Source organism: Saccopteryx leptura, chromosome 9 (assembly GCF_036850995.1).
Source record: "Saccopteryx leptura isolate mSacLep1 chromosome 9, mSacLep1_pri_phased_curated, whole genome shotgun sequence".
NCBI lineage: Eukaryota > Metazoa > Chordata > Mammalia > Chiroptera > Emballonuridae > Saccopteryx > Saccopteryx leptura.
Window position 1 is genome coordinate 50,849,367 of NC_089511.1, and position 13,132 is coordinate 50,862,498.

At 36.3% G+C, this 13,132-nt stretch overlaps 1 protein-coding gene across 2 annotated transcripts in view; it reads left to right on the forward strand.

The window, feature by feature from the left end:
- The window catches only part of PRKG1 (protein kinase cGMP-dependent 1), a 1,422,417-nt gene that overhangs the window by 236,466 nt on the left and 1,172,819 nt on the right, over positions 1-13,132 (forward strand). The window lies entirely within an intron of this gene.

Sequence of the window (13,132 nt, forward strand, 5' to 3'; positions counted from 1 at the left end):
CACAGCAGTGTGTGGCAGAGTGAGGGACAGTCTCTTGATTATACCTTGCTCTTTATGTAAATAAAAACAAATGGGAAATCTTAGCTGTTCATCAAGACTCAGTTCCAGTGTCCCTCTTCAAAAAATTTATTTCTTACTGTGTAGCAAGGTCACTGGTTTGGATCTAGGCTATACTGTCCAGTTGCTCTGTGACTGTGAGCAAGTCCTCTATTTCCATCATCTCAGAGTCCTAGCTGGTAAAATGGAGAAAATAACTGCTCCTAGGGTTGAGAACCTAGAATAAGTGAATGGCTATACAGCATATAGAATAGTACCACGACATAGCAGGTGCTCCAATAAGCATAAGTTGTGATTATTCTTATTGTCCATATTAATCCCACTTTCCTTCCTGTTTTATACTTTGCATGAGTACCCCACTTAGCACTTACCTATTTTCTACCTATTCTATTTAGAACGTTAATTTATTACAGTTTTCCTGCTCCGGATAAGTCATTTCAGAGCAGGGGCTATGTCCTATATTTTCTTTCTGTGCCTTCATAGGCCCTGCCACAATGTGTAATGCAACACAGGAATTCTGTAAGTACTATTTTTTTCCTGCTGGTTTTTATTAAGATAAATAGATTTCTAATAGTTTCAAATCTCGCCCACTTTTAGATATTCTCAAGGAGAATGCCAATTAAAATATGAAAACAGTATAATATGCCAGTGCCCTCTAGAAACAAGTGAAGGCTGCTTCACACTTATAGTGTTTGAAGGTGCATAAAAAGATCCTTACAATATATATTTGGGATGGTTTTAGGAGCAAAGGCTCAGAGGATGAGATATTTTGTATTACTACCAGGGCCATTATATGAGACACTGCTTTCAAACTGTATATTAGTTCCATAGTGATATGAATAATGAATAGTATTGTTCATAACCTTGAACTCTGGACAATATTTTACTAAGATACATTTTTAATTTATGTTCTTGGCTACATGTTAGAATTGCTTGGTAAGCTTTTTTAAAAATGAGGTAAAATTGACATAACATTGCATTAGTTTTAGGGATACAACTTTACGATTTGATATATCTATATATTGTGAAGTAATTAAAAGTTAGTTTATAGGCCCTGGCCGGTTGGCTCAGTGGTAGAGAGTTGGCGTGGCGTGCGGAAGTCCCGGGTTCGATTCCCGGCCAGGGCACACAAGAGAGGTGCCCATCTGCTTCTCCACCCCTCCCCCTCTCCTTCCTCTCTGTCTCTCTCTTCCCCTCCCGCAGCTGAGGCTCCATTGGAGCAAAAGATGGCCCGGGCCCTGGGGATGGCTCCTTGGCCTCTGCCCCAGGCGCTAGAGTGGCTCTGGTCACAGCAGAGCCACCCTCGGAGGGGCAGAGCATTGCCCCCTGGTGGGCATGCCGGGTGGATCACGGTCGGGCGCATGCAGCAGTCTGTCTGACTGCCTCCCCGTTTCCAGCTTCAGAAAAATGCAAAAAAAAAAAAAAAGTTAGTTTATATCCATCACCACACACAGTTTTAATTTGTGTGTGTGTGTGTGATGAGACTAGTTTTTCCCCTGTCATTCTACAGACAAAATTTTGAAGATTCTAAGTTTTCTGACTTCTATATAAAAAAAAAATTTATATTAAGTACAAAAATAGGTAATAAGTGACAAAGATATAGGGAAATGAATTAAAGAAACAAGATTTGTAGACATAAACCTGGATATTTTAGCCGTTTTTGCCTCAAGGTGCTAGCAATTTCCTACCAGTGAGTGTGGGTTGGTGAAGAATGTAACTTGTTTCATGTTTCCCATTGAGTTCATTTCTATTTTGTTTTAATATTAAGGTTCTAAAACCTATATCTATAAACAGTAAATGCAGCAGTTGTATAATAAACCCTTGGGTCACAATTGTTTATTTATTCATTCAACAAACATTCATTCAATGCCTATTTTATGTAAGGTCCCATTTGCAACATAGCCTGAACCAGGTAGCTTTCTGAATAGTCACCGACACCTCTGGAAGGAAATTAAAGTATATTGAATATAGAATTGGAATGAAAAGGAGAATGAGACTAACATATTAACAATAATTGGGAATACATTGAAAGTCTGTGTGTTGGACACTATGCTTTGTGCTTCATAGCTATGAGCTATGTTATCCACACAACTCTGTGAGGGTGGCTAATTGGGCCCATTGAACAGATGAGAAAACTAAAGGCTAAAGCTGTGTAATCACTTGCCTAAGGCTGCATAAATATTATAATTATAGGCAGAAAGAGGATTTTAACCAGAACTTCTGATTCATTGTCCAGTGACCTACCACACACAAATATTTCCTATGTTGTTATATGAGTGGAAGAAGAAATGAAAGATATATTGTATCAGTTGTGATGCCAGGCATGTTATGAATAAGCAGTAAGTGTTTGTTATCATTATTATGCTCTAGTTGTTAAGCTAATCCTCTTCCCCTTTGGATCTTCACCTTGTCTCCTTGCTGAAATGCTTTGGCCAGCACCAATGAAGCAGGAGCTGGAAAATAATAGGACAAATTGTTGTACTCTGATATACTTCTCTTAAAATGTATTTATCAGTTTGGGCTCACTGAGTCTCTGACTATGAAAAATATTAAATGAAAATAATAGTCCTCAGGAACTCTGAGCAATAAAATTGGGTGAACCAAGTGGAGTATTGCTTTCTGAGGAATAGTTTAGCACAGTGGTGCCAAGATCACTTTTATTTATATCTCATCTTTCTACCTACTACCTGATGATCCCGGATAAATTACAGTCATCCCTTGCCATATCGGTTTTCTCATCTGTAAGATAAGTGGAATAGGACCTACCTGTGTTAGTCCTTTGGGCTACTGTAACAAACTATCACAGTCAGGGTATCATATAAACAACAAAAATTTGTATCTCATAGTGTTGGAAGCTGGGAAGTTCAAGATCAAGGCACCGGCATGGTTGCGTTCTCTGGCAAAGGTCCTAATCCTGATTAACAGTCAGTGCCCTCTCACTGTGTCCTCTCATGGTGGAAGAAACCAGGAGTCTCTGTGGGTTCACTTTTATATAGCACTATTGCAATTCATGAGGGTTTTAGCTTCATAACCTATTCACTTCCCAAAGGGCCCACCTACTATTTCCATCAACTTTAGGGGCTAGGATTTCAACATGTAAATGTTGTGGAACACAAACATTCAGACCAAAGCACATAGATTTGTTGTAAAGAATAAATGCATGCAAATTACTGGAGCCTTGTCGAGCTACTAGTAAGCATTCAAAATACAGGTAGATGAAGTTAGACTTAATTGTATTTCTTATTTGGATCCATGTTGTTTCTAACTGTGAGATTGATGATAGTGATGATGATGAGAAAGATAAAATGATTATTTCTTGTGACTTAATGGCTATGTACTATGCTAAATGCTTTTAAGTGCTTTATTTTATTTCATCCTCATAGCAATCTTGCATGCTGGGTACCATATTATCCCCATTTTATAGTCAATGAAACTGAGACTGAAAGAGATAAAGTAATTTGATCAATTCACACAAGTAGTATACAGCCATTTCTAGAACCCAGTGAGTAATGCTTTAACTTAATCTTAGGAAGAAATTCATTTATTTGATGAGTTAGGGAAGGTTCATTATATCTCACAGGCACAATGAGATACTCTATCCTCCTTACTATAATCCTGGATCCATTTTAGTATCATAGAGTGAATAGTGAGTCAAACATTAATCTGTGCCTCATTTTGAAGACCTGTGATCTATGGTCAGTAGTTTTTGATGCTATTAAATCAATCATGTGGACTACAGCCATTCACATATCATAAAAAACATTTTATTTCTTTCTAATCCAGCATTTCCATATGGGTAATATAGGGTACAATCATTTTCTTCTAAAAGTAAAGTATGCATTTTAAAATCATCAGTGTTATTTGCCATTTTGAAATACAATCCAAGATATTTAATGAAAGAAGGAGGACTGCATGACCTTTGGAATTGTCCTTAAATTCTGTGCACTTCATTTTTCTTTCTGTAAAATAGAATGGGTTGAGATGGGTTTCTATCCATTTTTTAAATTCTAGGACTCAACACAAAGTTTTAATTCCTATATGTGACTCTTTTAGGAATAAGAAATCTCAGTAAAAATAATGTAGTCTGGATATTTATTCAAATTTTATTTTAGAATATTTCAAAACATAATAACCTACCCCTCAAAATTAGAAATGTTGCAGGGGAATTAGGAAAGTGAGTCTGGGGTCAGGGCAGGCAGCAATCTAATTAGAACATTCTATTTGGAGTAAAGGCCTGTTAAATATTCTACCTTTGTACGGCCAGGAGTTGCGGCCCTCGCAGCCATGCACACGCAGGTTCCCATTGAATTTGGGCAGATGGTAAAGAAACAGTGGAGCCAAGAAATGGTGGGCCATTCCTTTATTAAAGCCTCACACCGGCTGATGAGCAAACACACAGGGAAAACACTTCCCTCTTAACTCATTCAGAGCTCAGAAAGCCCTGACACATTATCCGGTTCCACAACCAGGAGAATCTTCTCCAGTTCCTCCTAGAATCAAAGGCCCCACCAGTCTCGGCAGAGCTTGCAAAAGCCCCTCACCTCTGGATCCCCATCTGCACACCTTCTCCCTTCTCTGACAACATGGCTTCTTCTTCAGCACCCTGCATTCTCTCTGCTCTCACTCTGCAAACATAACTTCTCTCTCAGCACTCTGCATTCTCTCTGCTCTCTCTCTCTCTGCAAACATGGTTTCTGTCTGCCTCTTTTCCTTCTGCTCTTTCCTTTCAAAACTTTCTGGTGTGAAAACCTCTCCCCCAGCAAACATTAGCAAAACAAGGGCCCTTCCCAAGCAGGAACATAATTTGCAGTTTCACAAACCACATAGACCTGGTGCTTCCCAGCCCCCAATGCAAACTATAAGTGAGCAAACATAAAAATCATATTTTTACAAACTTATTTGACCAACAACCTTGTAGAGAGATTTTCATCTTAAAAGAAAAATGTTTATTAACCCAAACTACTAATTTAATAGATTATCAGTCAATATGATAAAGTGAAGTTAAAATTTCAATATTTTGGGAAAGGGGAGTATTTGGGAGCAGGAAGACTTGGGGCGATGAAGCTTAAGAACATTATTTAGACAAGCCATTCATATCTGAAAGTTTACCATGGAAGTCTGTTCATTATTTTACTCAGTCTCATTTATTTACCAAGTATTTGTTGGAAACATTTGCTTTGTAACGGGTCTATAGTTTAGTGGGAGAAACTAAGTATACCAATCATTGTAATATAGCTGTTTAATGCTAGAATTATACTAAATTTAGGGTTCTTAGTGAGCAAAGGAATTAATTTAGCTGTCATTTACCCTATAAGGATCATGAAATCCTTACCAGGGAACTTCATGCTTGAGTTAGCTTTAAAAGATGAATAAGAGTTAGTTTAGACTAGTGCTCAGTATGATTAACTGAATGACAGAAATGCTGGAGAAGGAGGTCATGAGACATAAGAGAGAGTGGCAATTTGGGGAGTGCAGCTTAAGCATTGGGTACTTTTGATGTGTGTGGCTCAGGAGCCATGTGCATTGCAATCGCTGGAGGTGCTGCTTAAATATGTAAATATCTGAGTCTCACCTGACACCCACTGAACCAGAGTGCAGGGGTAGGGTCAAGGGATCTTGACCTTTTTAATAAGCATTGCATCGCAGGTGATATATATGACCAAGTTTAAGAACCACCAACACAAAATTTTATATTAGAAAGTGATTAAAGGTTAATAAAAACTAGAAAGGGGCTGGATTATGACAAGCATTGAATAACCTGCTAGAGATTCTGCCTTGATTTGAAATGAAGTGCAACTTCATTTGCATTTTATCATGGTTAGCTCAGAAATTTTCTGCGTGGTGAACTCCAGTGTTTTTCAGATATGGCCCTATCAGAAGAGGTAAGACTTCTTTATGAAATGTTGCTTTTTAAGTTAGATGCTTATAAACTGGGGGACTCTGCTGTGCCTGGGGGTAAAAAACTAATTTTCTAAATTATACCTCTAACTATTCAATTTTTATCCCCAAACCCAATTTCTCTGTGACTGGTCACAAGAGATCAATCACATCCCCAAGGGGAAAGAGGTTGTGATTCTCACAGTGTGCATTAACTGCACTCTGTTTTATCCATCCAGCCACAACCCCCACTCAACTCCTAATTTCAATCGGTCAATCTACATATTTGTGCATCTAGTCACAAGACAGACCAGGAAGGAAGGAGGTCATCTATTGGTAAGTGTTTCTAAAGGAAGTCAAATCCTGAAGGTTCACCTAAAGACTCCTGCTGAGGCTGGTCAGATACACTGTCTTTGTGAATCATTCAGAATAAAAGCTGAATGCTTTCTATTTATCCTTATTAGTATTAAAATATAACCTTTACACTCAATTTAAATTCTGTATTTTTAATTCCTATTTTTTCTATATTTCTTAAGTATATTATTATGACATATTTGCACCATAAAAGTAACACTTTTTTTTTCTTTTGGTAATATATGTGAGATTGTATTTAAGAAATCATATCTAATACTCCATAAATTGTAGTGTATTTTGGGTACATAGAAAAAGATTAATGTTTAGTATCAGGTTTAACATTTTATTTTATTTTATTTTAATTATTTATTTTTTACAGAGACAGAGAGAGTCAGATAGACAGAGACACACAGACAGAAATGGAGAGAGATGAGAAGAATCAATCATCAGTTTTTTGTTGCAACACTTTAGTTATTCATTGATTGCTTTCTCATATGTGCCTTGACTGAGGGGCTACAGCAGAGCAAATAACCCCTTGCTCAAGCTAAGCGACCTTGGGTCCAAGCTGGTGAGCTTTGCTCAAACCAGATGAGCCTGCATTCAAGCTGGCGACCTCAGGGTTTCAAACCTGTGTCCTCCACATCCAAGTCCGACACTCCATCCACTGTGCCATCGCCTGGTCAGGCCAGGTTTAACATTTTAAGAAATATAATCAAGATTCTGTGTCCCAGTTTTGGGGGAGCTTTGGAGCTCTGTTGAATAATAAAACTTCTAAAATCATTTTAGCCATGATTTTTTTTTTAAGTAGCAAAGAATTCCAAAAGTTCTAGGACTGTCTCTCTCTCCAGGTTACATCAAGTGAAAAAATGTATTTGTGCTCAGAGTAAGTGTCATAGTTTAGTAGTTTCATGGTATGTGTGTCAAAACAATTTCATATATGTTTGCCCATTCAGGAAACCTACAGTGCAGATTAATCCAGTTTTGATTCTTTGGCTTTTTAGCCACTGATGAGGGCATCTTATTCATCAATTGATACTTATTTTAGTTATCTTTATGCTATCATTGACTATCTTTGAATTGGATTAATTCATCCCTGAGGCAAGTTAATATTACTAGCATTTGAATTGCCCTCTTAATTCACTACAAACATTAGTTTCCAATTTTCTAATTCTTCTACTGTTTAAATTAATCAAATGAGTTAAAGAGAAATAATTACTGGCTCTGTTCCTATAGTTACAAGTGCCACATTCTTACAACTTCAGGAACAAGGTTGGCTGTTTTGGGCTTTCTTTGTTTATACTCTTCAAAAGCAAGGATGAACAATGTATTTTATTTTCTGTTTTTAGTCAGTAATTCCTAAATAGGAGACAAAATCACAGGGTTCTGAAGGATAAATTAGAACTCAAATAAGGTCATTTTAAGGCTGATACCAATGTTAACTTTAGTAAAAACAGATGATATCTTAGTTCTCAATATCATTAAAAATGATGGTAGTCTGGATATATAATTTCTTTTAGATCTTTTCAGAAAGTACTGCACGTCTTAAGGATTTTACTTGAAGATAAATGTGCTGACGGCAACAGAACAATCAGAAGTAGTTATTCTACTAAATTAACTTACAACTAATATGAAATGTGTAAAGTGTGTCAGACATTGTGATAGGAGAGCTGGATATAAAAGTGTTATAGAAAAATACAGTTTTTGCAATGAGTTTCCCTTTTAGGTCTGGGTTAAATGGAACACATTTCTACTTGGGTTGCAGTGGAATTACAACTCAAACCATGCTGCAGTCTTGCAAACTTGAAATTCTCTGCTGTGCATCTGAGGGTTAAAGGTCAGAGAATAGAAGGGAACAGTTCTTGCTACTGTTATTGTGAGGGGGAGACCATAAATTGGCCTCTGGTAGGACTAGATTGGTATTTAGCACTGTTGTCTTTGCAGGAGGTTAGAACCATTTCTTATCTTCCCAAAAGTGTTAGTTGTATTAATCATGTTGAAAACTAATGTTGTGGGGAGGGGCGGGGGAAGGAGACAGAAAGAATTGCATGTGTGTGAAGTCTATATAAATTACATGTATTTATGTTTTACATACTTTTTCAAATAATATAAACAGTTACAGTCAATTCTGTTAACACTACATATGCACTTCTAAAAAGTCGTGACATTATGAACGTTTCACAAAAATAATGACAGAGTTTATAGGACAAATGGAGTTTGAGACACAATACTCAAAATCTTCAGTGACATAAAAAGAAGGAACCTAGTAAAAATGATAACACACTTTTATGCATGTTTATTGGTCAAGAAATATGTAAATGCTAATATAAATTTGGTACTTTACATTGATAAAGACCTAAAGTTTGGTAGTGGAAGTGAGTGTCAGGAGGATTTCCACTAGAGAATTATTGTGAAGCAGCAGGGGGAAGATTATCTGAAATTGAACAGATGTTAATTCTACATGTGGATAGGTGTGATTCATAACACACTAAGGTAGCTAGAAAATATTTAACATATGTGAATATGTGTGTTTATTTGTACTTTCAACCAGCTTAATTCAACTGGGTGTAGTTTTCTGCAAAGTTGTATAGAAGCAAATGTGAAATTTGCTTTATGGTTAAATAATTGTTCCCTAACATATGAAGTGCATTGAAATAGATTTGCATTTTATAACAAGCATGATACATACTGAGATAATAACTTCTTTCTCTCTCAAAATACTTGAGCTGTATCTTGATTTTGGCATTTGTGTTCTGGACTATATAGTGAAAACTGTGCAGGACAGCAATATTCAACCAGTGTGCTGTGACACACTAGTGAGCCACAAGAATTTTTAAAATATGCAATACCTGACTATTTAGTCAGGGGTACAAACCTCTTTTTCCTTACATTGTCAAATAAAAAAAAAGCCTCCAACACAACAATAGTTGTCTAGTGTGAATGAATCAAAATTGTACCTATCTTTTTGTTAGATCGGCAAAAATATATTTTTTATTGCTGTGCTGTTGAATTTTAATAATTAATTTATGAGTGTCATGTGATGAAATAGGTTGAAAATGGCTTGTTTAGGAAATTCAGGCATAGATGAATAGATTTAGAGAAGGCAAGAAAGGAAAATTTAAAAAAGAAGTAAAATATATGATAATGTATTCTGAGGAATTGTGTTTATTATGAAGTTGTTATGAATTCACAGGACTGAGGTGCAAATATGTAGAAATATATTTGGTCTATATGCTCAGGACAAATTATTTAGAGGCTATTTATCCCTGTTATAGTTTTTCTAGGACAGCCAGGTTGAAATGAAATAAAGAACTCTTTAACCAAAGTAAGCAGCAAGGAGCAACTTGAGAAATATGTTAAGAAGTAGAGTGCTATAGCATCCCTTTGAACAAATATTGGGTTTCAACTTGTTCCCATGAAGACCAAGATACTTCATGGAGTCTTCTCAAGGCTGTGGTGAAGATGAGACAAAGACAGGAGCTTTGAGTGCCCTTTCCCTCATTCCAAATTTAGGTGATTTTGTTTATAAAACATGATTCCCTGGCAATTAAAGAAGAAACATTTGCAAGCCAACAGCCATGGTTTTGAGCAAGATAGTTGGGATTATAGTAATGGTCTAATTATGACCCCCCCATGACTTTATTTATTTTTAAATGTATTTAGAAATTAAGTTTAATGGGGTTACATTAAACAATAAGAGTACTTAGGTATGTACAGGTAAATATTTCTATAGCATCTGAACTGTTCATTGCATTGTGTGCCTATCACCCAAAGTCAAATCATTTTTTATTACCATATATATTTGTCCCTCTTTACATCCCTCCCCTTCGCCCCTCCTCCAGTAACTACTTCACTTTCATCTATGTCCATGAGTCTCAGTTTTATTTCGCACCTATGTGTGCATTCATATAGTTCTTAGCTTTTTCTTATTTACTTATTTCACTTAGTATAATGTTCTCAAGTTCCATTCTTGCTGTAAATGGCAATATGTCATCATTTTTTTATGGCTGAGTAATATTCCATTGAATATATGTATCATATCTTGTTTACCCAGTCCTCCATTGAGGAACACTTTGGCTGTTTTCATGTCTTAGCTACCATGAATAATGCTGCAATTATATGCAAATTCAGATTCTAAAGAATTCAGTCTGGAGACAGAGACAACGTGAGTGTGGCATATTTCTTCCCTGAGGCCCTGCAGATATGTTCTCTACTCTTTCCAACCACATTGCAGGCCCCAGCACAGGGATCTTCATGGCTCCCCTCAAAGGCTCCCTGACCCTCACCAGTTAAGTGAAATTCAGCTTCTTGGAGCAGTACTCTGGTAGCAGCTAAGAGGAAGAAGTGAGATTAGAGTGTTTCTTCTGCCTGTGACACACCTGGGTTGGCAGTATTCCTCTACAGAATGTCAAGAAAGTATCCTCTCCTGTTGGCTCCTCCCTGGTATTGGTAATTGTTTCCTTTCTTTTATTTTGGGCTAGAGATGTGACAATTTGTATTTTGTTGCCTCCTTTGTCGAATACTAATTGACCATAAACTTGTGGGTTTATTTTTTGGCTCTCCATTCTGTTTCATTGATCTCTATGTCAGTTTTTAAGTCAATACCATGCTGCTTTGATAACTATAGCCTTGTAGGATAGTTTGATATCAGTTAGTGTGGTTCTTCCAACTTTGTTATTCTTTCTCAAGATTGCTGTTGGCTATTCAGGGTCTTTGTAGTTTCACATAAATTTTTGGGATATTTTTTCTAGGTCTGTGAAATGCAACATTGGTATCTTAATAGGAATTGCATTGAATCTATAGATTGCTATGTGTAGTATAAATATGTTAACGGTGTTAATTCATTCTATTCATGAACATGATATATTGCTTCCACTTATTTGTCTTATTTGTATCTTCTTCAGCTTCTTTCTTCAGTGTTTTATAATTTTCTGAGTATAAGTATTTCACATCATTGGTTAAATTGATTCCAAGGTATTTTTTTAAATGAAATTTTAAACAGGATTGTTTTCTTAGTTTCTTTTTCCAATAGTTCATTATTAGTACATAAAAATGCAACTAATTTCTAGACATTTATATTTTGTATCCTGCTATTTTACTGCATTTATCAGTTCCAATAGTTTTCTGGTTGCATATTTAGGGTTCTCTATGTACAGTATCATGTCATCTACAAATAATGATAGTTTAAACTTTTTTCTCTTCAATTTTGATGACTTTTTTTTCCTGCTTCTTGTTTGATTGCTGTGGCTAAGACTTCCAGCATTCTGTTGAATAAGAATGGTAAAAGTATCTTGTCTTATTATGGATCTTAAGGGAAACACCTGTAGTTTTTGGCCACTGAGTATGATGTTACCGTTACAGAATGAAATACTACTCACATGTAAAAAGAAGGAAATTTTACCCTTTGGGACAGCATGGATGGACCTGGACAGCATTATGCTAAGTGAAATAATCCAGTCAGAAAAAGACAAGTACCATATGATTTCACTTATATGTTGAATCTAATGAACAAAGAAACAAAATATAAACAGACTCATAGATACAAAGAACAGACTGAGAGCTATCAGAGGTGAGGAGGATTTGGGGGCAGGGTGAAAAAGTGGAGGGATTTAGCAAAATAAACCCCAACAAACACAGACAACAATGTAGTGATTACCAGAAGGAAAGGGGGGTGTGACGGGGTGAAAGAGGGCAATAAATGATGACAGAAAGAGGCTTGACTTCGGGTAGTGAATGCTAATGCAGTGTGCAGATGATGTGTTATAGAGTCGTACACTTAAAACCTATATGGTTTTATTAACCAATGTCACCCCAATAAACTCAACAAAAAATTAAAAAATAAAATAAATCACTATCGATAAAAAACAAAACAAAATGAAATTAAATGAAGCTGTACTGATTTTATCCCAAACCTTGATTTAAACATTATACATTTGAAAGCAGAAATCCAATGCCACTCATGTTCATTTTTTTGTGGGTATGAATTAATTTTAAATTAATTGTACTAGCTCAGGCGTCCTAGTGACTACAAAAATTTATTTTAAATCAGGTAAATGCAATATAACAATCCCTTGTATTTTTCTTTCTGTTTGCTTGTTTGTTTACCTGGGGAAGAGTAAGTGCTATGGACTAAATGTTTGTGTCCCACTTCTTATGTTGAAATATAATCCCTAATGTTATGGTAGCTAGAGGTAGAGCCTTTGGAAGGGGATTATATCATGAGGATGGAGCCTTCATAAATGAGCTTAGTGTCCTTATAAGTAGAAGCCAAAGAGTTAGCTTCTTTCTTTTCACCATGAGAAACAGGCCATCTGCAACTCCCCAAAAAGACCCTCACCAGAAATGAACCATGCTTTGCCTCTTATCTGAGAGTTCCAGCTTCCGGAACTGAGATGTAAATTTCTATTGTTTAAAAGCCATCCAGTACATGATACTTTGATAGAGCAACTCAAACTAAGATAGTAAGTGAACATGTTGCTAATTATAAGAATATACTACTGTATTTCAAACAAGAGAATAGTCATTCCTTCATGTAGGTAATTCTTTTCTTTTTTCTTTTTTTTTAATATAAGAAAACAGTGATTTTTTTATTTTTTTAATTTATTTATTCATTTTAGAGAGGAGAGGGAGAGACAGAGAGAGAGAGAGAGGAGAGACAGAGAGAGAGAAGGGGGGGAGGAGCTGGAAGCATCAACTCCCATATGTGCCTTGACCAGGCAAGCCCAGGGTTTTGAACCGGCGACCTCAGCATTTCCATGTTGATGCTTTATCCACTGTGCCACCACAGGTCAGGCAGGTAATTCTTTTCAATAGCTATGTACAGAGCATTTACTTTTGGCTCTGAGCT